The sequence below is a fragment of the Phascolarctos cinereus genome, unplaced genomic scaffold (genome assembly GCF_003287225.1).
Source record: "Phascolarctos cinereus isolate Bilbo 61053 unplaced genomic scaffold, phaCin_HiC Scaffold_4;HRSCAF=312, whole genome shotgun sequence".
Classification (NCBI taxonomy): domain Eukaryota; kingdom Metazoa; phylum Chordata; class Mammalia; order Diprotodontia; family Phascolarctidae; genus Phascolarctos; species Phascolarctos cinereus.
Genome location: NW_027555847.1, coordinates 217,309,862 through 217,334,897, shown reverse-complemented (window position 1 = coordinate 217,334,897; position 25,036 = coordinate 217,309,862). Strand labels below are relative to the sequence as shown.

The following is a 25,036-nucleotide window of genomic DNA, read 5'->3' as shown; positions in this document are numbered from 1 at the left end:
GTGTGAACCGCTGCCTTCCCTCCTGACGGTAAGAGGGAGAAAGGACTGTGATGCCATTGTGGGCATCAGTGCTTGATGGGTGCCCCACCCCAGAAATCTGGGACTACAGCGAATTTAACCCTGGGCCTACAGGGAGGTAGCCAGGAATGAAGCCCTTAGCTGCTCTATCTGATAAAAAAGAACCTTGAACTAGATCTATGTACAAATAGAAACACCTGTATCTATATGCATAATAATCTGAGGTTCAGTGGACCAAAAAATTTGCCTTCCCTCTCCCACACCAGCCTTAACTCCAAAAACCTCCCCCCAACCCAAACGCTATCCCCATAAACTTAATACCTGCCCATATGCTAACCAAGCTCAAAAGGAACTAGAATCAGAGCTCGGAGCAAGAGCCTGATGAGCCTCCAATGCCCTGTTTCCCTGTAGAGGCACCTGGGCCACGTCAGGTGCACCTCAGAGACAGAGAGCAGCTTTGACTCACTGCCTACCCTACAACAGGCCAGGGAAGGACCCTTCTCCTCAGGCTCCTGGCCAGTCTCCTCCCCACCATAGCCATAACCACTGGAGCAGATGGTCCCAAAGGAGAGACCATAGTGACTGAGCTTCAGGTCAGGAGGTGGAAGAAGGCATGGATAAAGTGGAAAAGCAGAGTCTCTGGGCCCCTGAGGCAGGCAGGAGAAACCTGGTAGCAGTAGTATAAGGGAAGGCCCTCTCCCCATGGCCCCTGGCTGCACTCTGAGCCCCCTTCTTTTTCAGCTTTATCTAACCCATGACTAATGTTCTATCTAACAATACTGACTTTCCACACACTAGAAACCCTCCAGTGCAGTTTAAATGAAGCCCCAGCGGATACAAGGGGCCAACTAGCCATGGCTACAACCCGTGGTGACTAGCTGTTTCTAAATGCCACTCCAGGTGATCTTGGGTTAAAACTTCCCCCAAATCCAGGTTGTTGGCCTTGTCAGAACCAAAGGCCCAGCCGGTTGTCTTATCCACATATCAGTAGGCCTGGTAGGGCAAGAGGGCTCCATGGAGGTTTTGTCTCTCTCCCACAAGGCACAGTGCCCAGAAAACATTAAGTGGGGGCAGGGAGGAGGAGGTGAGGGAACTGCTTTCTGGTGGCTGAAGGAGGAAGGGGTGAAGGCACCAGGGTGGGGCGGGGCTAAGTGGCAGGCTTCCCATGGACCCTGAAGTGGGAAATGCACGTATAGTCAGGATGACCCCAGTTGCTGATGATTCGCAGCTCTATCAGCTGGCATGGGGCTGTGTCGTTGTCCTGTGGGAAGAAGACAGTGGGGTCAGGAAGGCCTGAGATCCCTTGGTGGAAGCCCTGCCCCCACAGCCTTTGTGCCCCAGTCTTCCTTCAAAGAGTAGTGGCTCAATTAAGCCACAAGGTTTTCCCTCAGCTTCCTATCAGATCCGAGGGGTCCTGGCTTCCACTGCAGCCACTGAAAAACCACAGCAGCCCTGTGGCCAGTGATCCTGCCTTCCAGATCACCAGCCTTCCTGGGTCACTGGGGGACTGCTGTGGGACCATCCCTCCATACCTCCAAGTGGAAGGTCTGAATGGCCTCCCCAGCATTATCATAGGTGAACTGCCCGAGGGCCACCCCGTCTGCCTGAGAATCTTCATTTAGCCCCTGTACAGAAGAAAAAGCAAAGGGAGGGGATGGAGGGTCAGATGAATGGATGTGAGGGCTGTGCACAAATATCATGCTGGTAGCACGTGAATCCCAATCAATGCAGGGAAGGAAAGGAGTGGGGAGGCTGTGGGGGAGGAGGAAGAGGCGGAGGAGGACAGGGTGGAGGATGCAGCAGCAGCAGGATAAGTTGGGGAGGGGATAGGACAAGAAACAAAAGCCACCATGAGGTTGCCTTCCTTGATCCTCTCACCTGCTAGCATCTCTCTCACTAACTCAATAGACAGAACTTTTGCCCTCCAAGCCCTTGGCCTCCCTCTCAGCTTCTTCCCCTAAGCCTCTGAATGGCTTGGCACAAACCACTAAAACATGTGAGCTTCAATTTCTTCATCTGTATCTGGATTTGGATCCTAAAGTGTCCCTCATCCCTCCATTTGTCACCTTCTGCTCTGGCTCCCTCTTTTCTCGCAAATCCTCCTTAGGTGGATGTTCCAATTCTGCCCTGAGTGGTGACTATGTAGGGGATGGTGGTCACTGTCCCAGACCAGCTCTACCATGGCACACGTGGCCAGGGAGGCAACTTGCTGTCGAAAAGGTCCTTATGGTAGCAGTGTAATCTTGACTGTTCTGGCTGCTGTCATGGCCTTTCCTGGTTCCTCTTGAAGAAGAGGGGGAGGAGCAGAAGGGCTGCACCTGGAGTCAGGAGACCAGCCTCAATGTCACACGTGTAAAATGGGCACACCGTCACATTCCTCAGCTGGCAATGCTGCTGTTAAGAAACCACTTTCCGCCACTCTAGAAAGGAGAGCTGTCAGGCTCAGGTACTCACCAAGATGACAAAGTCATTTGGGGCATTGGGGATGTCACCGGTTGGGGACAGAGCTTTTGGCACCTGCTCCAAGGTGATGGCAGTGAGCTGGATGTGTGCAGACAAGCACACCACGACAAAGCCCTGGTGGCCCCTGAATGCCCAGCAGTTGCCAGGGTAGAAATCTGGCTATGGGCACAAGACAAGGCAGATGAAAGGAGGCAGCAGATGGAACAGGTCCTGGTCGTAGGGCCGCTTTGCCTTCTGAGCCCAGCCTCCACAGAGGAGGGTGAGAGATGAGACATAGAGAGGCAAGCTGGGGAAACTTTGTTCAGCGCTACCTAGAGGATGACTCTTGGGGACTGGAAATAGCTCTACAAGGGGATGCCAAACAAAGTGAAATGGCCAGACCACTCCGTCCTGATGCCATAGGTCTCTGATGAACGGCTACTGATGAGGCTGGCACCTGAAAGAGCAACAGGGAAATTAGTGGGGGGAGACCTGAGGGCTGGGAGTTCACAGAGATGGCCTGAGGGAGCCCTCAAGGTGAGGAGCGCTGCCGGGGCATCAGCTCTCCTAACTGCCCCGGTGGATAAGCCGCTGGTGGGCACCCAACAAGATCTGCACATGGCCTTGTCTTCCCAGCTTGGTGAAGTGTAGAAGTATGGGCTGTGGTGGCCAATTTTTGGAGACTCCCCGGGTTCCCAAGGTCACTCCACTGTGTGACAAGGTGCTGGGGAAGGCCTTTTGTGGGAGGCAACTGATTTCAATGGAAGGGGGGAAAACGATGAGGCTGAGTCTTAGAGAGGTGGACATTGAGTTGTCCAAGGTCTGAAAGCCAGCAAGTGGCAAAGCTTGAACTTTGATCCTAGCTCCCACACTGGGTTGAGAGGAATGAAATAGATTGTGAGTGGGTTGTCTGGCCATCTTGTACAAAGCGTTCCTGACACTCAGCTGGACGCTCACCTGGAAATATGAGAGGGACCGTGCTGATTCCCAATGGTCCTCTCTCCTGCTGCTGCCCTTGGCTGCCCACCAGGAGAGCATAGCAGGGTGGAAGGTCTGTAGTGCATAGGGGTAGAAATACCAAGCACCTAGCAAATGGGAGGAAAGGCTAATTGAGGCAGAGGCTGAGGTGCCAGAAGGCAAAGAAGTCCAGGGTGAGCACCTCCATCCAGACTCAGTATGACAGTGTCACGTCTATGTGAGCTGGGATCCCAGCCCAAGGAAGGCAGATGCGCTAGGGGCCCCATGATCTGGAAGGCTAAAGCTGGAGCCACTCCCACCCCAAGAGCCTTCAGGAAAGGGTTCCCTCTCTCATGATCCTTTCCAAAGTCATGAAATACTTTTGGATGATGGCAGAAGCGAGGGATAAGTTTCAGCTGGGGAGAAGACATGGAGATTGAACCCACAAGTGCTGCTTGTGGTCCCAAGCCTGGTCAACACATGGCCCTGTCCCTTTTGAATGAGGACCAGAATGCTCTACAGAGAGGCTGACTGCAGACAGCCCCTGGTGAATGTCTGCTTGTGGTATCCTCATTCCCGAGCTGGACTGGATCTCACAGTATGGGCTGAGGGATGTCATGGCTCCTGTCCAAGATCCCTTCTGGGATCATGCAGGGAGGAATGCCCTCTCTGTTCTCACCAATGACAAGGGTCAAAGCCTTCCAGACCTGCTGTGTGTTTTGCTTAGATAACAGATTCCTTCCTGACTCAGCTCCTCTACCAAACCCCCACCCTCCGGTGCCAGGTCAGTGACCACTAAGGGCACAGATAAATCACCTCCCTGCCCCTGATATGCTCAAGGTGGTCAGAATGGCCACCCTGACCTTGCAGCATGAGGCTCTGAGGGCCACATACACAAGATGCACAATAAAGGTTTGCTGGATTGTTTGGAGAGGAGAAGGAGAGAGAGGACAGAACTCTTACATTTGAGGCTCGAGAGCTTGCCCATATGTGGGCTGGGTCTTTTTCCCCAGGGCTTGGATGCATTTAGCTCCCTAAAGGCTGCCCTTCAAAGCTCTGTCTTCCAAACTTTCCTTTGACGGCCCTGTCCCCAAGCTCTTGTCCTTCCTACCCATCTGGAGTGGCCACCCTGGTTACTCCACAAGGCTCACCACAAGCCAGAGAAGCCACAAGCAACAGCATCCCCAAGACAAAGAGGAGCAACTTCTTCCGAGTGCAAAAGCTCCTGGATTTCATCAGGGTGAAGGACTAGATGTTAGCGCCTGCCTTTCTCCACCCCAGGCTCCTGGGACACCCTCCCTGAGTGGCAAATGAAATAACCCAAAGGGTGGGCCCACTCTTCCCCTTCCCACCTCCTCCCTCTGCCCCTGGGTACCCGAGAAAAGGAGAGCTGGGCTGGTATGGACAGCCCTTGGGATAAAGTGGAAGGAGAAAACTTGGCTTTTCTGAAAGGGACTCATGTTGTTATGCAAGGTGTCATGCTGCCCTTTGACAGGTCCATTGGAAGGTGTCTCCCTATCAGGCCTCCATCAGAACTAGGTTAATATGGTGCTCATGAAGTAGGCAGTCTTCTTTTGCCTAAGTCCTTACAATGCTTCTCAGTTTGGACTTGGAAGAGCTGCAGGACTAAACTCTGCTGAGGCAGGCTGGTCAGTATTGGCCTAGCCTGTGACCCCAAGAATCCAGGGCAGGGCTGGGCCACCTGTGGGCCTTGAGGACACATGTGTTCCACTACGTCCTCTGGTGTGGCCAGAGTTCACAGAACCAATCCCCTTCAGCAAAGGATTGATTTTTCAAACTTGGACTCGGTCCAAAAGTCGCACCCAAGTACCTAGAAGGCCACATGTGGCTTGGGGGCCTCAGGTTCCCCACCCCTGCTGTACAGGCTCCTGGACTCAGCCCTGGATGCAGCCTGGAAACCTGGCCATGCTCCTCCACAGAGAAACTGCAAGCATGGCCTGGAGACCTGGAAGACTGGGCAGAAAATTCTGGACTGGAACCCCAAAGGAGGGAGTGTCCCTGGGAACTCAGGACCCTCAGACTAGCAGAGATGAACTCACCAGATTCAGTTGTGATCAGAGGTATGAACTACTGAGGGGAGAGCTCCTAAAAGATACTCAGGAAGAAAGTCCCACTCCTAATCAGAGCCAACCCATTTCCCTAAAAAGCCAAGAGGAATGGGGCTGGCATGTGCTGTAAATGTTGAACAACCAGCTCTGGAGGAGGGCAAGGAACACACAAACCACTTCTCCCATCATCTTCTTCAGTGGAGACACTCAATGAAGCCCTAATTGGCAGCTGACTCTCAGAAGCAGGTTCCAGCTGGTTCCAGCACACCCCTGGCCCTGACCTGAGTCTATCATAAGATTCATTGCACAAAAATCTCAAAAAGCTGAAAAGGAACAGGGCAAAGCTGAAGGGTAAATTGACTTTGAGGACTGTGGATGTTAGATTGTGCCACGCCCCAGGTAGGCCTCACTGACCTGACTAACAGAAAGAAGTCCTAGAGGGAGGCAGCAGTGGTCAGGCAGTGCCAGGTGTTTCTGAGGCACCACTGGAATGCTGCAAAGAGCCAACTTGTAAAGGTCCCAGCACAGGGATTCAAAGGCTTCACCCTGCAAGGCCATCCTTTCCCAGAGCTAGTCCCCTCCCAGCCTGCTAACTCTGCAGCTGCTTCTTGCTATTCTGCTCCTGCATCCTCCCACATCCCTTCAGCTGTGCTTGGGGATACTTCCATAATACGCCCATCTGCACACAGTGTACTAGAGTTACTCCACCCTGGCCCAGCTTGCCCCTGCATAGGCATGAAGAAGGTCTTCTAGGTACACTGCAGCAGCACTACCCTGGGCCCTGTGCCCACCCGATGACAGAACGTACCTGAAAAGTTTATTGCCATCTAGCTAAAAATGCCAACTTGGGAGACACCATTTTTGAAGGTGGATGCAGAGCCAGGCTGGTGGGTAAGGGAGTGCCCTGCAAGGAAGGGAAGAAATGACAATCCACCCTGAAGGAGAGATAACCAAACTTGGGGGCTTAAGCCCCTCCCCCTCCACCCTCCACACCCCCATCTGGAGCCAGTTTGCAGAGTTCTCTTTGTCTCTTATCTGAGTGATACCTGTCCCACCCCCCTCTATGGGACACCCTTTGAAGTAAATGGGGCCATGCCTGTGGTTGGAGCTCCAGGGCAGAAGAAGTGATGCCTACCTGCACTGTCATCCTCAGAGAACTACCCTGAGGAAGATCCCTGGGTGTTACATGTGCAAAGCGCCAGGTGAGGGGCTGGTGAGAGGCCTTTGACCCTACTGGACTTCCTCCTTATAGTCCTATAGGACAGCAAGTATGAAGAGCAAAGATATAAGGGTGAAAAAGATGAAGGGTGAGAAAGAAAGGGAAGGGGAAAGGCCTGAAAGGGAATGAGACTGCTGGAGACTTCGAGGATGAAAAGAAATGATAGCCAAAGCCCTCTTTCGCTGTTCTTATTCCTTACAGAGATGAGTAATTTTTCATGTGCAATGCAGGATTGAATAAAGCCCCAGCAACCATGGGCCAGTAAAGGGCCTCTGTCCAAATGAAGCCACCATGATGAGGTATGAGAGGAGCTAAGAGTCAGCTGAAAATATCTCCTCATCCACAAGCCCTTCACCCACCTGGCTTCTCAACTTAAGAACCGTGGGCCTTGGGGCCAGGGAGAAGAGGTCTGTAGCTGAGAGGGGTTGTTCCCTGCCCAGCTTCAGGCCTTAGGGTTTCCAGTATTCTCCGAAGCTCAGAGTTGCCTCTCCTCAGTTCCTGTTCTCAGAAGGAGAAGGCAGCAGCAGCCAAAAGTTGGGGTCAAAGGGGGGAGAGGAAATTCTCTTGTTTATGAGGAAAGGAAGCAGTAGAGAGATGTCTCCAACAAAAATGGTTAGTGTTAGGTTAGTGTTAGCTTTAGTCTTACGTTTAGGGTTAGAACGCAATTAGGGTTAGGGTTAGCATTAGGGTTAGAGTGGAGTTATGGTCAGGGTTAGTATTAGGGTTAGAGGTAGGGTTAGGGTTAGAGTGCAATTAGGGTTAGGGTTAGGATTAGGGTTCAAGTTCACTTAGGGTTAGGGTTAAGGTTAGGTTCAGTGTTATGGTTAGGGTTAGGGTTAAGTTTAGGGTTAGGATTAGGTTTAGGATTACAGTTAGGGTCAGAGCGTAATTAGAGTTAGGGTTAAGGTTAGGGTTAGGCTTATAGTTAGGATCAGAGTGCAATTAGGGTTCGGGTTAGGGTTAGGTTTAGTTTTATGTTTAGGTGTAGAGTGCAATTAGAGTTAGGATTAGGGTTAGCATTAGGGTTAGAGTTAGGTATAGGAATAAAGCCCAATTAGGATTAGGGTTATTGTTAGGGTTAGTGTTAAGGTTAGGGTTAGGTTTAGTTTTAGGTTAGAATTAGAGTGCACCTAAGGTTAGGGTTAGCGTTAGGTTTGGAGTGTCATTAGGGTTAGGGTTAGTATTAGGGTTAGGGTTAGGATCAGAGTGCAATTAGCATTTCAGTTAGGATTAGGGCTGGAGTGCAATTAGGGTTAGCGTTAGAGTTAGGGTCAGGGTTAGGGTTAGGTTTAGTGTTAGGTTTAGGGTTACAGTGTAATTAGCGTAAGGGTTAGGGGTTATGTTTAGAGTGGAATTAGGGTTAGGGTTAGTATTAGGGTTAGGTTTAGGAATTGGGTTGGAGTGCAATTAGGGTTAATCTTAGGACTAGAGTTCAAGTGCACTTAAGTTTAGGATTTGGATTAAGTCACAATCATGGTTAGGGTTAGGGTTAGGGATGAAAGGACCTTAGGGGCCTTCTAGAACCATCTCCTCATTTTATAGATATGGAAATTGAGGCCTACTGTAATTCAGTGACTTTCACAAGGTCACACAGTGTCAGAGGTTGTTCAGGAATTCAGATTTTCCAACTCTGGAATCACTTCTTCTTCTGTTGTTCCATGCTGCCTCAATGTCCCAATTTATGAATAGAAATATCACTACCTAGCAAACTAGACTCACAGGGATCATAAGGATATAGGAAGATAATGAATGAGAATGTGCTTTTTCTAAAGTACAAAAAGTTTTATACAAATAAAGCATGGCATTAATCAGTTGATGTTTATTTAGAGAGGACCCAGCACAATTTTTGCCTTTGTAACAAGCAAGTAAAAGATGCAAAAATCTCCCCAAGTCATAGAATCAAAAAGGTACATGGGACCTCAGAGGCCGTTTCGATCTGCACAAGAATCCTCTCTTCAAACCTGTCCTTGCTTTTCCCAGTGAAAAGGAATCCATGAGTGTCTCAGACAGCCCTTTCTATTTTTTTGACAGCTCTAATCATTAGGAAATTTTTCCTTTCTTTGGTTCTAAAGCTGTTCTTCTGAAGCTTCCACCTGTCATGCCTAAAGAGCCAGTGAAGTGAGGCAGTGAGTAGATTGTTGAGCCTGGAGTCAGGAAGACCTGAGTTCAAATCTAGCCTCAGACACTGTCTGTGTGACCCTGTACAAGTCACTTGAGCACTGCCTCAATTTTCTCTATTGTAAAATTGAGGTGAGTAGCTGGACGGCCCAGTGAATGGAGTGTTGAGCCTGAGATCAGAAGACTCATCTTCCTGAATTCAAATGTGCACTCAGACTCTTCCTAGCTGTTATGACCCTGGGAAAGTCACTCAACCCCATTTCCTTCAGTTTCATCATCTATAAAATAAACTGAAGAAGAAAATGGCAAACCATTCCAGTATCTCTACCAAGAAAACCCCAAATGGGGTCATGAAAAATCAGACATGATTGAAAAAAGACTGAACAACAACAATAAAATGGGGATAATTATAGCACCTACCTTCAAGATTTGTTGTAAGGCTCAAATGAGATAACATTTGTAAAGCACATAGCACAGTACCTGGCACATCGTCAGGTTGTTTTCAGTTGTGTACAACTCTTTGTGACCCCTTTTAGGGTTTTCTTGGCAGAGATACTGGAGTGGTTTGTCATTGCCTTCTCCAATTCATTTTACAGATGAGGAAACTGAGGCAAACAGGGTTAAGTGACTTGCCCAGGGTCACACAGATAGAAGTGTCTGAGGCCAGATTTGAACTCAGAAAGATGAGTCTTCCTGATTCCCAGCCCAGCACTCTATCCACTGCACCATCTAGCTGCCCCTGGCATATAGGCGCTTAATAAATGCTTGTTCCCTTCACTCCCTAATTCTGCCCTTTAAAGCCAAACAGAACAGTGACTATGGAAAGAGCACTGGAGGATGTGGATTTGAATCCTGACTCTTCACCTTAGTACCTATATGACCTTAGACACAGCCTGAGAGTCCTTCTCTGTAGAAGGAGGCAGTAGAACCAGCTGGCCCTGGTTCCCTCTAGCTCTAAAATCATGATGTTCTATCTAATCTTTTTGGTTTGTTTTTGCTGAGGCAATCAGGGTTAAGTGACTCACCCAGGGTCACACAGCTAGTAAGTGTCAAGTATCTGAGGCCAGATCTGAACTCTGGTCCTCCTGACTCCAAGGTCAGAGCTCTATCCACTGCACCACCTAGCTGCCCCTTGCTCTATCTAATCATAAATCTAATGCCTAGTCTGTATGGCAACACTTTATGTACTTGAAGATAGTCACCAATTCCCCCCAAGTCTTTCCCTTCTATCTGCTAAACACTCCTAGTTCTTGGGCTTTGGGGAGAACAGTGTCTCTCAAGCCACCAACGTTGCTTCCAGCTCAGGCACCAGGGCAATTACTCAGGAGAGTAATCCCTGAGAAGAGAGCCCACCTTCCACAACTACCTCCAACACTGACTGTTGACCAACTGGCCAATAAGTCCAAGGGTCCTGAGAGTGGCAGGAACTCCCAAACCATTGGTCCAGATTTCAGCTCAGCCTTGCCAGCATCATCCTAGGTTGCAATACAACCCAGGACATGCAGCCCAACAATTGCCCTACTGGGTTCTGCAGCCACAGCTACTGAAGACCCAGAAAAGGACATCATTGCCACTAGAGTCCTTGGCACCCAAATCAAATGGTTCACCATCACAAAATTACAGGATTTTTCAGTGAGAATGACATTAAAGAAGGAGCATTACCATCCATTTTGCTGTCATACCCTAAAGACCATGGGACTTTTCCAACTGAAACCTACTGTATGTGTTATTGCTCCCATTAGAATGTGAACTCCTTGAGAGTAGGCACCATCTTGCTTTTTTATGTGTATCATTGGCACTTATTGCAATGTTTCGTATGTATGGTTAGTGCTTCGTAGGATGCTTTTTTCATTCATTCATTCATTCATTCATGGTCTCTGAATCACTCCAGATGTGGTTTGATCAGGACAGAGTATAAAAGGACTCTCCTCTCTGTAGTTATAGATGCCATGCTTCTCAATGCAATTACCAATGATTCATTTTTTTTGGGGGGGGGTGGCATATTACATGTGGGTTTGAATTCTGACTCTTCTTCTTAGCACCTATATGACCTCAGACAGGGCCTGAGATTCCTTATCTGTAGAAGGAAGGAGTAGAACCAGCTGACCTAGGGTTCCCTTCAGCTCTAAGACATTTACAATCTGTTTGGTACAAGAGGAACAAATGTGCAATAATTAGAGAAGGATACAATATACATTGGCGTGCAGTTACACATAATAAATGCTATAGGGTTTGAGCCCCCAGTGATGTTTCCCTTTTCTGGAGTGGTTAAGGAAGGCTGCTCAGAAGAGTGGGGTTTAAGCTGGGTGAGGGACGCTAGTATGTGGATAGGCGTGATTTTCTGCACAGTAATGCTTATATAGTTGTGAAATAGTTTGGCAAACAGCTACCTGTCCAGGGATATATAAAATAGAGTGCAGGGCACCCTTATGTTTTCTGAGACCATAAGAAGACAGGGTGCTGTTGGTTAAGCCCCTGGGGTTGGTCTGGTTTTTCTCAGCTTATAGAGCACTATCTGAGGGCCTTGTTTCCTCATCTGTAAAATAGGAATAATAACAATAACCTATCTCACAGGGCTGTTGTGAGGATCAAATGAACTTAGCACAGTTCATAGTTAACATAGTAAGCACTTATTAAGTGCTTCCTCCTTCCTTCCCTTCTTTCCCTCCCTTTCACCATCCTTTCCTTCCTTTTCTCATTCCTACCTCTCTCCATTCCTTCTTATGTTGTTGTTGGATTATTGCAGTCATGTCTGACTCTTCATGACCCCATTTGAGGTTTTCTTGGCAGAGATACTGGAGGGGTTTGCCATTTCCTTCTCTAGCTCATTTTATAGAAGAAGCAACTGAGGCAAACAGGGTTGAGTGACTTGCCCAGGGTCACACAGGTAGTAAATGTCTGAGGCCAGATTTGAACTCAGGAAGATGAATCTTCCTGACTTCAGGCTCAGCACTCTTTCCATTGTACCACCTAGCAGCCCTCTATCCTTCCTTCCTCTCCTCTTTCCCTCCTTTCTTTCTTCCTTCCCTCCTTCCTTCCTTTCCTCCCTCCTTCCTTTCCCTCTTTCCTTCCTCTCTTCCTTCTCTCCTTCCGTTCTCCCTCCCTTCTTCCCTCCTCTACTTTCTTCTTCCCTTCTCCCTTTCTTCCCTCCCTTCCCTCCTTTTTTCCTTCTTCCTTCCCTCCTTTCCTCTTCCCTCCTCCTTTCCTTCCTTCTTTTTTTCTTCCTTATCTCCTTCCCTATGTAGGAATCAAGACACTGGAATTTTTGTCACCCAGAGGCAAAATCAGCCATTTTTGCAGCTGAACAAATCAACTAAGCTAATGTACATAGCCAATAGAGGCCATGTGGTACAATAGAAAGAGTACTTCAGATCCTACCCCTGTTACTACTTCTATTACCGTAGGCAAGTCACTTTTTAACTTCACTGGGCCTCAGCTTCTCATTTCTAAGATGAGGGGATTGTACTGGACAGCATCAGAGATCCCTTCTTTGTCTACACCTCTGATCCGATGAACAGCCTCTACTCAGTGACCCTTTCAAGAACTGTTCTGGTCCCCTACTGGGTTACTAGTTTTTGTTTTTGTTTTTTGGCTAGGCAATGGGGTTAAGTGAATTGCCCAGGGTCACACAGCTAGTAAGTGTCAAGTGTCTGAGGCTGGATTTGAACTCAGGTCCTCCTGACTCCCAGGCCGGTGCTCTATCCACTGCACTACCTAGCTGCCCCTCTACTGGGTTACTAGTAACCAAGTTCCTACATCGAAGCTTGCCCTAGTCTAGTACCAATACCATGCCTCTGCGCCTATCCTGGGTGGAGCCCTTCTAGGTAATTATTCCCACTTGATTTTCTGTCAGCACAGCTAGGTGTTACAATGGATAGAGCACCTGCCTTGGAGTCAGGAGGACCTGAGTTCAAATATGACCTCAGATACTTGACATTTACTAGCTGTGTGACCTTGGACAAGTCACTTAACCCTATTTGCCTTCTCCCCCACCCCCCAAAAAAAACCTGCATCTGGATCTTAGTCTATTCATCTGCATAAATGTGGGCATAACTGTAGCTCTCCTGTCACTAGCTCTTTAACCATGTAAACTGGAGACAGGGGACAATGTGGTCAGTGGAAAGAGCACTGAATTGGTCCTGCTGTCAGAAGACATGGGTTCAAATCCCTCCTGGGATGTTTACTGTCTGACACAGAGCATGTCATTCAGCTTCTCTGGGTCTCAGTCTCCTCATCCATATAAAAAGGGAATTGGACTAGGTGGTCTCTGAAGTCCCTTCCAGCTCTATGTCTTTAATTCTATAAACTTGGACCCAGCCTTATACTCCCATGGACTTCTTCTGGCTTTCCCCCCTCCCCCCCCCCAGGACTGAAAATCCAATCTTTCAGCTTTAGCGACATCTACTGTTGGAGAGAAGAATAGCAGAGGAATGTCTGATAAGATTTGAAAGAAGCCGATGGGGCTGGGGGCATTGTCATCAGACAAGAGTCCTAAGTGTCAGGCTGACATGGACATGGGATTATGAATGTGGATGTAGAGCAGTCATTTTGGGTGTCTGAGTAGAACGGACAAAGCTTGTGAGTCCCAACACCTTCATGTGAATGCCTCACTTGGATGAACCACTTCCAACTTTTCAAACTCCCTCCCATGATCCATAATCTTGTTTTTGACCAGAGGCTTCTTGTTCTATAATCACATTTTCCATGTTACAGGAGCAAATGAAATGATGGAGGTGAACACAGCATGTGTAATAAATTGGGAGAAAGCACCTACTATGTACTGAACACTGTAAGGAAGGCACTGGAGATACAAGCACAAGAGGAAGAGCTTATATTCTAGTTGGAGGATACAGCACCCATAGGGGAGTAGTGGCCAGGGAAGGGACGGTTGTTCTTCTTGTTGCTTGTCCTTCATTCTCAATGAGGACCGTGACATTAGGAAGGTGATGTCATGACTTGCAAGGGAATTGGATTTGAGTGAGGAAGGGCTGTGTACCAGCCTCACTTTCTCCTCTGGAGCCATCTGGGTTCAGTGGCAAGATATAGAAGAGGACAACTGGAGATGGCCCTGGATGGTGTGGGAGACTTGGGAGTTACAGGAATGGCAAGCGTAGCCAAAGGACAGCTGATTGTCACTCCTGTTAAATGAGCCCTTGGGATAGACTGCCAGGTTCTCATGGCCCCTGACACATGAACCATTGGGAAAACGGGGGAGGTCTCAGAAGGTGACATGGATGAAGTCGTCTTCGACCTCTTGACATAGCGTCATTGTCCCAGGCCCTCTGGAACATGCTGTGTCCTAAGACTTCTGTTATTCAGTGCTTTGTCAATCACGTCCTACTCCTTATGACCCCATTTGGTGTTTTCTTGGCAGAGATACTGGAGTGGTTTGCCATTTCCTTCTCTAGCTCATTTTATAGATGAGGAAACTGAGGAAAACAGGGTTAAGTGACTTGCCCATGGTCACACAGTTAGTAAGTGTCTGAGAATGAATTTGAACTCAAGAAGATGAGTCTTCTTGACTCCAGCCAAGCACTCTATCCACTGTGCCACTTCTAGCTGCCCTCTAGCAACCTTTAATACTGCATGAAATTCTATAAAGGGATATATAGGAAAACATTAGGCAGCTAGGTGGCACATTGAAGAATACCAAGTCCAGAGTCAGGAAACCTTGAATTCAAATCCAGCCACAGACACTAGCTGTGTGACCCTGGGCAAGTTATTTAATTCTGTTTGCCTCTGTTTCCTCATTTGTAAAATGAGCTGGAAAAGGAAATGGCAAACCACTCCAGTATTTTTGCCAAAGAAAACCCCAAATGGGATCATGAAGAGTTGGACATGACTGAAAACAACTAAACCACAGGGGAACATACACAGAAAGTCACACATGTGACCAGACTCCCCAAAGCTATGTTGCTTGGCCACTAAGAGGTCTCACTGGGCTCTCTGGCTGTCCTTCCCTGTTGTTCAGTCCTTTCTGCAGTATTTAACCCGATATCCTAAGACTCTCCCCAGTGCTAAGCTGGCTCTACCTTTCTAGGCTAGCTACAGACAGCTTAGGGAGTGAGAAGCTTAGGGAGGACAGGAGAGGGAGGAGGAGGCTTCCTGCACTAAAAACCAGTCATTTCCTCTGCCTTCCCAGTGATGGTAGCACAGAATGCCATCTAAGTCCATACTTAAAGCCTTTCCATAAAGGTAGACCTCTCCAAACCAGTGCTCCCAGGCTTAGGCTTAATCCCCACTAAACAAATTTTAAAAGACCATCCCAGGAGCAGCTAGGTGGCACAGCCTATAGAGCATTAGCCTTGGAGCCAGGAGGACCTGAAATCAAATCCAGCCTGAGACGCATTACTAGCTGTGTGACCCTATGCAAGCCATTTAACCCAAATTGTCTCAAAAAAAAAAAAAGATCCACTCAATACAGTTATGGTTCCTGTAAATGCAATGGACTCATTTTCTCATGCCTTTCGTTGCATAATTTTTTAGCTCTTATTCCTCAAACCTGGCTTGCACTTTGCCCTGCATACTATGTATATGGCATGTATTCCTATGGGGTTTATAGAACCCTTGGGGGTGGGGTGAGGTTTGAATCAATTTTATATAACAACCTCTGGAGTGCCTTTTCCCTTTGATTTCTTTCTTTATGTTCCTTCTGCTTATTTCAAATTCTGGCCTTCTCCATACACATCCTGACTCTCTTATTCTTACTTATTGCAAATGGAGGGAGAGGGGTTCCTTTGTCTTTTCTCACCCTTAATTCCTCTCCATCAGAGATTGGTCCTGACATCAAGCTTAAATTGAGCCAGCCAAACAGATAATCCCTCCTCATATGACAGCCCTTCACATATTTAAAGGCAGCTCTCATATGTCACTCCTCCATTGAATCTACTTTGATTCACATTTAGACTCAGACTAGACCTCACAGGCCATCTAGTCCAACCCCTCATTTTCTAGATGTAGACACTGTGACCCAGAGAAATTAAGGGCATTGCCCAAACAGCAGAAGTGGGATTTGAACTCAGGTCCTTTGACTCCAGATCAGTCGTCCGTTCCATTGGGTCATGCTGCTCCTCTTGAATATTCTCCCTCTAACCTTTTTTCTTCTTCTCTGGACCCCAGACAATCTCCCTACCCCCAAGCTATCTTGTCCCCTTGTGGGTTTTTTTTCTTGCTATTTTCTTCCTGCAGTCCTCTCTGCTCTCCCTATCTCCCTCATCTCTCTCTCCTCACTCCTCCGCTGGGGGGAAAAAAAACCCACAACCACAAACCCAGCAATCCATCTTCATTTCTCCCTTTAATATGAAGCTATAAAACAAAGGAAGGCATTGCTCACTCCCCACCCCACCCCCACCACATACTCCCTTTGGACCTCAATTCCCTCATTTGTGAATGACAGAATTGAGCTAGATTTTCTCCAAACCTGTGTCAGTAATTCTTGGATTCCATCAAAGCAGATGGTTCCCCTGAATTCCTTGGGGGCCAGTGTTTACAAGCTCAGGGGTTTCCTTTTCCTTTTCATTCTCCAGTTGTGCCTGCCTCCTTCTGACTGTGACTTGGTTCTATGCAGTTGTTATACAGGCTATATACATATACATATACATATACATATACATATACATATACATATACATATACATATACATATACATATACATACATACATACATACATACATACATACATACATACATATATATATATATACAGGTAGCCAGAGTGTCACAGTGGATAGAGCACCAGGTCTGGAGTTAAGAAGACCTGAGTTCAAATCTAGCCTTACTAGCTGAGAGATCCTGGACAAGTCACTTCACCCTGTTTGCCTCAGTTTCCTCATCTGTAAAATGAGCTAGAGAAGGAAATGGCAAACCGCTCTAGTATCTTTGCCAAGAAAACTCCAAAATAGGTCACGAAGAGTCAGATATGACTGAAACAACTGAACATCAACAACAAAGCATTTATATAGTTCTTTAAGATTAGCAAAGAGGTGCTCGCCTTGACAGCACTTATACTAAAATTGGAATGATACAGAGAAGATTAGCATGGATGCTGTGCAAGGATGACATGCAAATTCATGAAGCATTCCATATTTTTAGCTAATATAATAAAAATGACAATTCTACCTAAATTAATTTACTTATTCAGTGCCATACCAATCAAACAACCAAAAACTTATTTTATAGAGGTAGAAAAAAACAATGACAAAATTCATCTGGAAAAGCGAAAGGTCCAGAATATCAAGGGAATTAATGAAAAGAAATACAAGGGAAGGTAGCTTAGCTGTACCAGATCTAAAACTGTATTATAAAGCAGCAATCATGAAAAATACTTGGTACTGGCTAAGAAATAGAGTGGTGGATCAGTGGAATAAGTTAAGTACACAAGACACAGTAGTATCTACTGTTTGATAAACCCAAAGATTCCAGCTTCTGGGATAAGAATTCACTATTTGACAAACTGCTGGGAAAACTAGAAAATAGTATAGCAGAAACTAGGCATAGACCAACATTTTACACCATATACCAAGATAAGGTCAAAATGGGTACATGATTTAGCCATAAAGGGTGAGACTATAAGCAAATTAGGAGAGCAAGGGATAGTTTACCTGTCAGATCTATGGAGAACAGAAGAATTTATGACCAAACAAGAGATGGAGAACATTATGAAATGCAAAATGGATAATTTTGATTATGTTAAATTGAAAAGTTTTTGCATGAACAAAGCCAATGCAACTAAGATTAGAAGGGAAGCAGAAAGCTTGGAAACAATTTTTACAGCCAGTGTCTTTGATAAAGGTCTCATTTCTAAAATACGTAGAAAACTGAGTCAAATTTATAAGAATGCAAGTCATTCTCCAATTGATAAATGGTCAAAGGATATGAACAGGCAGTTTTCAGATGAAGAAATTAAATCTATCTGTAGTCATATGAAAAAATGCTCTAAATCACTACTGATCAGAAAAATGCAAATTAAAACAACTCTGAGGTACCACATCACACCTATCAGACTGGCTAACATGACAAAACAGGAAAATGATAAATGTTGGAGAAGATGTGGGAACATTGGAACACTAATGCATTGTTGATGGAGTTGTGAACTGATCCAACCATTCTGGAGAGCAATTTGGAACTATGCCCAAAGGACTATAAAACTGTGCATACCTTTTGATGCAGCAATACTACCTCTAGGTCTGCATCCCAAAGAATAGGAAAAGGACCCACATGTACAAAAATATTTGTAGCAGCTCTTTTTGTGGTAGCAAAGAACTGGAAATTGAGGGGATACTCATCAATTGCAGAAAGGCTGAACAAGTTGTGGTATATGAAAGCAATGGAAAACTATTTTTCCATAAGAAATGATGAGCAAGAAAACTTCAGAAAAACCTTGGAAAGACTTGTATGGACTGATGCTGAGTTAAGTGAGCAGAATCAGGAGAACATTGTACACAGTAACAGCCACCTTGTGTGATGACTAATATTGATAGACTTAACCCTTCTCAGCAATACAAGCATCAAAGACATCTCCAAAAGCCTCATGAGGGAAAATGCTATCCACATCCAAAGAAAGAACCGTGGAGTTTGAATGCACATCTAAGCATACATACCATTTGCTATTTTTTTTTCTTCTGTTGTGCTTTGTTTTCTCCTTCTGGTGGTTCCTCCTATTGGTTCTAATTTCTTCCTTACAACATAACTAATGTGAAAATATGTTTAATAGGAATGTATATGTATAGCCTATGTCAGATTGTGTGCTGTCTTGGGGAGGGAGGCGGAGAAAATTTAAAACTCAAAAGCTTATGGAAGTGATTGTTCAAAACTAAAAATAAATTAATTTTTTTAAAAATGACGAGCAGACAGATTTCAGAAAAACTTGGAAAGACTTACATGAATGAAGTGAAGAAAGTGAATGAAGCTGAATGAAGTGAGCAGAACCAGGAGAACACTGTACACAGTAACAGCCACATTGTGTAATGATCAACTTTGATAGACTTAGCTCTTCTCAGCAATGCAATGATCTAAGACAATTCCAAAAGACTAAAGAGGAAAATGCCATCCACATCCAGAGAAAGAACTGTGAAATCTGAATGCAGATGGAAGCATGCTATTTTCTCTCTCTTTTTTTTCCTCTCTTGTGGTTTCTCCCTTTGATTCTGATTCTCCTTTATAACATGACTAATATGGAAATATGTTTAATATGATGGTACGTGTATAGCCTTTATCAGATTACATGCTGTCTTGGGGAGAGGGAAGAAGGAGGGGGAAAAATTTGGAACTCACAATCTTATAAAAATGAATGTTGAAAACTAAAAATAAATAAATATTTTTTTTAAAAAGATTAGCAAACAGATTGACAAATATCTCATTTTATCCTTAACAATGCCTCTAGGAAGTAAGTGTTATTATCTTTTTTTATAGATGAAGAAACTGAGCCAGATAGAAGTTGAGTGGCTTGGGTCACCACAGCCAGTCTGAGGAAGGATTTGAACTCAGGTTTTCCTGACTCCAAGTCCAATGCCCTATGCACTGCACCACATTCAATAACATACCCAACACGAGGATCATACAACCCCAGCTTGAAGACCTCCATCAACAGGGAATCGACAACCTCCTGAGACTATAGAATTCATTTTTCAAGCATTCTAATTGTTAGGAAGGATTTCCTGACATCAACTCACTAGCATTTCCTAGTCAATGAAACTTGTTTCACTTTCTAAGGCCAAGAGAAATAACATTAATTTCTTTCTTTTTTTGGGGGGGGGGTGGGGAAGCAATAGGAGTTAAGTGACTTATCTAGGGTCACATAGCTAGTAAGTGTCTGAGGCCAAATTTGAAGTCAGGTCCTTCTGACTCCAGGGCAGTGCTCTATCCACTGCATCATCTAGCTGCCCCAGTTAGTTCCTTTTCAATGTGACAACCTTTTAAATACTTGGAAGTAGTTATCATGGAACCCATCAATCCTCTCGTCTGAGTTACAGAACCCCAGAGTTTGGCAATATAATGTACCCAAGTGGTTGCCCAGCGTCTAGTGGAAGGCCCTGTACCCCTTGAGGCAGCTCATTCCACTTTTGTGCAGCTTGAATTATCATTCTTATTTTTTTATTTGAAGTAATGGGAGTAAAGTGACTTGCCCAGGGTCACACAGCTAGCTAGCTCGTAGGTGTCTGAGGCAAGATTTGAACTCAGATACTCCTGACTCAAGGGCCAGTGCTCTCTCCACTGTACCATCTATCTGCCCTCTACCTTGAATTATTAGGAAGTTTGTCCTGACATCAATGTATTGACTTCTTTGCTACTCCCACCTATCATCCTCAGGTTCCAAACAGACCAAGTCTAATCCCCCTTCACATAATAACCTTTCAAATATTTAAAGGCAGCTATCATATTCCTCCCAAATCACATTTTCTTCATGCTAAATATGCTTCTAAAATATGCCTCTATTCTTAGCTTGAGTCCATACAAAAACAGGCAGAAGGCCACATCTAGCCCTCTGACCATAGTTTGCCAATACCTATAATCTAGTCTATCAGGATCCCTTTTGATCTGGCTTCAGTCATTCAGTGTTCTATTTTGTGTCATCTGGGAGTCTGACGAGCAGATTATCTTTGCCTTTATCTAAGTCATGCTAGAAACATTCAATGATACAGAACAAAGCATAGATCCATGGAGTACAACATTGGAGCCATGCTGCCATGTTGACATTGTAATATTAACAATCATTCTGTGAATCTCATCATTCAACCAGTTCTGAATCTTTCTTGTTGTGTTACCTTCTAATCCATATCACTTCCTTTTCTCCATAAGAATAGCATGAGTGGGGGAGGAGCCAAAATGGAGGAGTAAAAGCAGTGACTTGCTTGATCTCTCCCCCAAACCCCTCTAAATACCTATTAAAAATGGCTCTAATCAAATCAAAAAGACAGAGTGAAAAAAATTTCCAGCCCAAGATAACCTGGATGGTTGATTAGTAAGGTATATCACGTCAGGCGGGCAGAGGAGCACAGTTTGGAATGGGCAAGCAGTCCACAGTGAATCTGGAGCAGGCCTCAGAGGACTGAATCTCAGGCAGCTGTGGTAGTTTCCAGACTTCTCAACCCACCAAAGCCAAAGACAACTTAGAAGGTCTGTGGGAAGGATCTGTTTCTGCAGTGAAAGAGAGGCATGGGGTCCCAGCCCCATTCCCTGAGCTTGGCCCCAGGGGATGGCTGCCTCCTGAGTTTCTGGTCCACTGAATGAGGGGGAATCGAGTGGCTGGTCAGAGGGGGATTGCAGGGATCTCTCTGCTGGTGCAGGATTCTCTTGCTTTGCCAGTGCTTGGATCTGGGTCAAAGTTCTGGGTCTTGGGGCAAGGAGGAGCACTGGTGTGGTGGAGCTTGTAGCAGCTGTGGAAAGGAAATCTCCTCACAGATCCAAGACAGAAAAGAGTGCTTGTGGTCACTCATAGACCAGGGCATAGGACAGAAAAAGAGTAAACACCTCCCCTTTGATCATAGCACCTTGGAAGAACTGTAAATTTACAGGTCCCTAGAAGTAGCTCTAAAAACAGCTGCACAAAATTCCTGAAACTTGGGACAGTACATTCTCCACATTGGAAGCAGAATTCTACCTTAACAAAGAGTTTATAAGTCAAGTAATTGGCTGGGATCATGAGCAAGCAGTGCAAAAAGAGTCAGACTGTATTATCTTACTTTGGTGACAAAGAAGATCAAAACATACAACCAGAAGAAGACAATGAAGCCAAAGCTCCTACATCCAAAGCCTCCAAGAAAAATATGAATTGGTCCCAGGCCATGGAAGAGCTCAAAAAGGATTTTGAGAAGCAAGTAAGAGAAGTAGAGGAAAAACTGAGAGTGATGCTAAAGGAGACCCAAAAAAATACTGAAGAAAATAACACCTTAAAAAATAGCCTAACCCAAATGGCAAAAGAGGTCCAAAAAGCCAATGAGGAGAAGAATGCCCTAAAAAGCAAAATTGGCCAAATGGAAAAGGAAGTCCAAAAGCTTACTGAAGAAAATACTTCCTTAAAAATTAGAATGGAGCAATTGGAAGCTAGTGACAATTTGAGAAATCAAGGCACTGTAACACTAATCCAAAAGAATGAAAAAATAGAAGAGAATGTGAAATATATCACTGGAAAAACAACTGACATGGAGAATAGATTCAGGAGAGAGAACTTAAAAATTACTGGACTATTTGAAAGCCATGATCAAAAAAAGGGCCTAGACATCATCTTTCAAGAAATTATAAAGGAAAACTGTCCTGATATTTTAGAACCAGAGGGCAAAATAGAAATTGAAAGAATCCACCAATCACCCCCTCAAAGAGATCCTCAAAGGAAAACTTCTAGGAATATTGTAGCCAAATGCCAGAATTCCCAGGTCAAGGAGAAAATATTGCAAGCAGCCAGAAAGAAACAATTCAAGTATTGTGGAAACGCAATCAGGATAACACAAGATTTAGCAGCTTCTACATTAAGGAACCAGAGGGCATGGAGTATGATATTCTGGAAGGCAAAGGAGATAGGATTGCAACCAAGAATCACCTATCCAGCAAAACTGAGTATAATCCTCCAGGGTAAAAATAATGGTTATTCAATGAAATAGGGGACTTTCAAGCATTCCTGTGGAAAAGACCAGAGCTGAATATAAAATTTGACTTTCAAATACAAGACTCAAGTAAAACATGAAGAGGTAAACAGGAAAGAGAAATCATAAGAGACTTATTAAGGTTGAACTGTTTACATTCCTGCAGGGAAAGATAATATTTGTAACTCATGAGTCCTTTGTCAGTATTAGGGTAGTAGGAGGGGAAAAAATTACAGATATGTATCCATAGAAAGAGGGCACAGGGTGAGTTGAAGATGAAGGGGTGATATCTGGAAAATAAAATTAAGGGATAAGAGAGGATTATACTGGGAGAAGGAGAAAGAGAGAAGTAGAATGGGGTAAATTATCTCACATGAAACAGACAAGAAATGGATTTTACAGTGGAAGGGAAATGGGGGAAGATGAGAGGGAATGAGTGAATCTTATTCTCATAGGATTTGGCTTAAGGAGGGAATAACATACACAATGGGGTATGGAAATCTATCTTACCCTACAGAAAAATAAGGGGGGGAAAGGGACAAGAGAGCAGGGGGTTGATAGAGAGGAAGGGAGATTGGGGGAGGGGATAATCAAAAGCCAACACTTCTCAGGAGGGACAGGATCAAAAGAGAGAATAGGATAAATGGGTGGTAGGATAGGATGAAGGGAAATATACTTAGTTTTTCACAACATGACTACTATGGAAGTGTTTTGCATGATTACACATCTATAACCTGTATCATGATGCTTGCCTTTTCGATGAGGGTGAGTGGAGAGGGAAGAAGGGAGAAAATTTGTAACTCAAAGTTTTAAAAACACGTGTTAAAAGGAAAAAAAAGAATAGCATGAGTGAAATGAGCAGAACCAGGAGAACATTGTATACAGTCAGAACACTGTGTAATGATCAACTAGGAATGACTTAGCTCTCATCAGCAATGCAATGATCCAAGACAATTCCAAAGGACTCATGATGAAAGATGCTATCCACATCCAGAGAAAGAAATGATAGATTCTGAATGCAAATCAAAGCATAGTATTTTTACTTTATGTTTTTCATGGGTTTTTTCCCCCCTTTTGGTCTGTTTCTTCTTTCACAACATGATAAATATGGAAATGTTCTACATGATTGCACATATACAACCTATATTAAATTGCTTGCTGTTTTATGAAGAGGGGAGTGGAGGGGAGGAGAGAGGGAAGGAGACATTTTGGATTTTAAATTTTGTAAAAATGAATGTTAAGAATTGTCTTTCATAATTGGAAAAATAAATACTATTAAAAAAAGAATAGCATGAGATACTTTATCAAAAGCTTTGCTAAAATCTAGGTAACCTATATTCACAATGTGTCCCTCTTCTACTAGTTTAGTAATTCTATCAAAAAAAAGAAATGAGATTAGTCTGGCAAGACTTTGTGATCATTGCTTTTCTTTTTAGATGTTTGACAACCATCTTTTCAAATCTGGCCTCAGACACTTATAAACTGTGTGAACCTGGGCAAATCACTTAATCCTGTTTGCCTCAGTTTCCTCATCAGTAAAATGAGTTGGAGAAGCAAATAGAAAACCATTTCAGTATCTTGGCCAATTAAACCCCAAATGGGGTCATGTAGAGTTGGATATGACTGAAAAACAACTGAACAAAAACCATCTCTTTAATAACCCTTTCCAGAATTTTGCCAGGATTTGAAATCAAATTCACTTACCTACAACTTACAGACTCTCTTCTCTTTCCTTTTTTGAAAATCAGGATGTTTGTCCATCTCTAATCTTATAGCAACTTCTATTTTCCAAAATCTTTTAACTCTCACTAGCAGTTGCTCAGTGATCCTCTCTCAGATATTCCAGGACTTGAGGATGTAGTTCAATTGGACCAGGTGACATATTCATCAAGGGCAGCTAGGTGTTCTCTTACCATTTCCCTACTTTTTGTTGGAGCCAGGCTCTGACTTCTCTTGCATATTTGGATGGAATGGAATGGTGGTCCCTTAGTTGGCACTGTTCTGTATTGTCTAAGACCTGTTGTTGATTCTCCCTTCCGCTGTCTTCTGCTTAGGCATAACTGCTGAGGTCATTAAGGCTAGCCAGTCTGGCCCATGTCAGTTTGCCACAACATTTCAGACTCTCTGGGCCTGAAGTCAGGAAGACTCATCTTCTCAGTGCAAATCTGGACTCAAGACACTCACTATAGCTGTGACCTTGGGCAAACTACTTAACCCTCTTTGCCTCAGTTTCCTCATCTGTAAATGAGCTGGAGAAGGAAATGGGAAACCACTCCAGTATCTCTGCCAAGAAAATATGGGGTCACAAAGAATCATGTCTGAACAAAAACCCACACTGATGAGATCCCAGATCTATTAAAGCATTGGAGAATGTGTCCATACTAGTTGAGAGGGAGTTCTGGTTAACAGGCTACTAGTTAAGACAGCTTACTTTATCTTGCTTCATTTTCACTGTATCCCCAGAGCTTAGCACAGATATTAAGTAGGCACTTAATAAATGTTGATTGATTGATGAAATGAAAATGAGATGATAAATCCAAAGTGTTTTGAAGTGCTACATAAATGAGTTGTTATGATTATTGCCACTATTTTATTATTGTTGTAATTATTATTACAGTAGAAAACTGTTCAGCA

General features: G+C 44.7%; 1 non-coding gene and 1 pseudogene across 1 annotated transcript; one reads left to right on the top strand and one right to left on the bottom strand.

Moving 5' to 3' along the window:
- Positions 1-1,114: 1,114 nt before the first annotated feature.
- LOC144456521 (SUN domain-containing protein 2-like) lies at positions 1,115-10,262 on the bottom strand (annotated as a pseudogene).
- Positions 10,263-16,807: 6,545 nt separating this feature from the next.
- Positions 16,808-16,914, top strand: LOC144457221 (U6 spliceosomal RNA). Its single transcript, XR_013486547.1, has one exon. It is a non-coding gene; the product is annotated as a U6 spliceosomal RNA (small nuclear RNA).
- The last annotated feature ends 8,122 nt before the right edge of the window (positions 16,915-25,036 follow it).